The sequence below is a fragment of the Dromiciops gliroides genome, chromosome 4, assembly GCF_019393635.1.
Source record: "Dromiciops gliroides isolate mDroGli1 chromosome 4, mDroGli1.pri, whole genome shotgun sequence".
NCBI lineage: Eukaryota > Metazoa > Chordata > Mammalia > Microbiotheria > Microbiotheriidae > Dromiciops > Dromiciops gliroides.
In genome coordinates, this window is record NC_057864.1 from 148,214,891 (window position 1) to 148,217,670 (window position 2,780).

Sequence of the window (2,780 nt, forward strand, 5' to 3'; positions counted from 1 at the left end):
ATTGATGAACTTCTCCAGGCAACCAAATTTTGCCATTATTTTCTACAAGCCCTCATTACTGACAGTATCAAAGGACTTGGTGAGGTCAATGAACATTGTGCACAGACCTCTGTTCTGCTCCTGGCATTTCTCCTGGAGTTGTTGGGCAGCAAACACAATATCAACCATTCCTCAGCCCTTTCTGAAGCAACACTGGCTCTTGGGTACATGACCATATTCCAGGTGAAGGATCAGCCTATAAAGAAGACTCGTGCAAGAATCATTTTTTTTGTAATAAACATTTTTATTTATAGTTTTGGGTTCCAATTTTTATCCCTCCTTACTTCCCTCCTCTCCTCCTCCCTGAGAAGGCAAGCAATCAGATATGGGTTGTAGATGTATGATTATGTAAAACATTACCATATTTGTCATTTTGTGCAAGAAAACTTGATAAAAAGAAAAAAAATGAAAGAAAATGAAAAATAGCCTGCTTCAGTCTGTTCCATCAATATCAGTTCTTTCTTTGGAGGTGGATAGTACGTTTCATCAATAGTCCTTTGGGATTGTTTTTTTTTTAATCTATTCATTTTTTTTTCATTTTTAGAAAATACATTATTTATTTATTTAGAATGCTCCCCATTACATGTAAAAAACAACTTTTTTTCACATTGATTTATTAAAACTTTGTATTCCAAATTTTCTTGCTCCCTCCCTCCCTGCACTCCCTAAGAAATCAAGCAATTCAGTGTAAGTTATACATGTGAAGTCATGGAAAACATCTCCACATTAGTCAGGTTGTGAAAGAATATGGACAAAATAACTTTAGAAAGAGGAACTAACAAAAGAATATATTTCAATCTTCATTCAGATACCATCAGTTCTTTCTCTGTAGATGGATTGCATTTTCATAAATCCTTCTGATAACATCTTGCTCATCATTTCTTTCAGAGTTACTATTGCTAACTGTATTACCCTCCTTCCTATCTTTCACCCTATCCCTCCTCAAAAGTGTTTTGCTTTTTACTGCCCCCTCTCCCAATCTGCCCTCCCTTCCTTCACTTCTCCCCCCTTATCCCCTTCCCCTTCCACTTTCCTGCAAAGCAAGATACCCACTTGAGTGTGCATGTTATTCCCTCTTTGAGCTAATTCTGATGAGAGTAAGGCTCATTCTTTCTCCCACTCCTTCCCCATCTTCCCCTCTACTCCATAAGCTTTTTCTTCTTTCTTTTATGTGAGCTACTTTACCTCATCATTCCACCTCTCCCTTTCCCTTTTTTCCAGGGCATTCCTCTTACTCCTTAACTTTAATTCAAAGATGTCATAATGGGTCAGCTAAGTCACACAGTGGACAAAGATCCAGCCCTGGACCCAGGAGGCCCTGAGCCGAAATCTGGCCCCAGAAATAAGCCATCCCACCCTACCTGCCCCACAATAAAAAGGATGGACAAAAAAATAAATGCTTTACGTATATCATACTTTCATATTAAATTCACACCTGTGTCCTCTAAGTATATTCATTTCAGTGGCCCTAACACTGAGAAAATTCTTATGAGTTAGAAGTATCATCTTCCCAGTAGGAATGTAAACAGTTTAACCTTTTAACATCTCTCATGATTTCTTTTTCCTACTTACCTGTTTATGCTTCTTTAGGGTCTTGCATTTGAAAGTCAAATTTTCTATTCAGTTCAGGTCTTTTCATCATGAATGCCTGAAAATCCTCTTTTTCATTGAAGTCTCATTTTTCCGCTTGAAAGATTATATTCAGTTTTGCTGGGTAGATGATTCTTAGTTGTAATTCCAGTTCCTTTGCCCTCCAAAATAACATATTCCATGCCCTCTGATCCTTTTTCTTTTCCTTTTTTTCATCAGTACCAAGTCACTTTATTGGGATATAAATGGTGGTAGTTTTTTTGCTACAGATTATAAAAAAGGTCAGATAACCAAAATATGTATGCACTGAAAGATAGGAGGAGTGGCACCCACAGCTCCCAGGTGTGAGGGAAGCCAGGTGTGGCTTAGCTCTCATTGTCACTGTCTCCAAATGTGTGCTTGTCAAAAAGATGTTTTGCCATGCCAGAATTGGGTGCCCCCATTTTGCGCAGGTTGGTTCTATGATCACCCAGTTGTTTGATGGACTTTACCTGTTCATCCATGTAGTGGGTTTTGATGAAATCACATAAATGGGGGGTCATTTTAATCAGTTGCCAGATTGTGCAGTTCCAGTAATGACTGATTAAAATTTTTCTCTAAAGGCAGAACACGCTCCATTGCGTTCAGTCCACTTTTCCAGTCATCACGATCTGGTTTCTTGATGTCTTGCAGGAAGATGTGGCCACTGTGTTGGTACTGCAGTTTTATCAGCTTCTCAGCATGCTCCCACTCCTTCTGGGACTGGTGTAGAAAATACTTGGCAAAATTCTTCAGGGCCATGTCATCTTGGTGGCCATAGTAAGGCATAGGTAGATGTAGGAGTTATAGAGATCCAGGTTGATCTGCTGGTTGATGGTGGCCTCAGAGTCCTAGTGGTAGTTCTGTCTCACCTGAGAGGGAGATGAGGTCATCATGGTGGCAGAGATGGTGGAGGTACTGAAGATGAGGAGGAGGCAGCTGTGCAGCTGCTGAAGCTGAGGCTGGGTTTGAGATGGCAGCAGTAGCATTGGCCAGGGGTGGCTCAGGTGGATGGCTGCTGCTTTAATGGTAGGACGGAGGAGTGTTGGTTAGTGGAAGTGAAGGTGGACAGGTGGCTAAGGGCAGTTCTGGCTGGGGAATCAAGCAGTGGGTTCTGTTCAAGCACTGGTGAA

General features: G+C 40.8%; 1 pseudogene; it reads right to left on the reverse strand.

The window, feature by feature from the left end:
• Window positions 1-1,994: 1,994 nt before the first annotated feature.
• LOC122752749 lies at window positions 1,995-2,549 on the reverse strand (annotated as a pseudogene).
• Window positions 2,550-2,780: the final 231 nt, after the last annotated feature.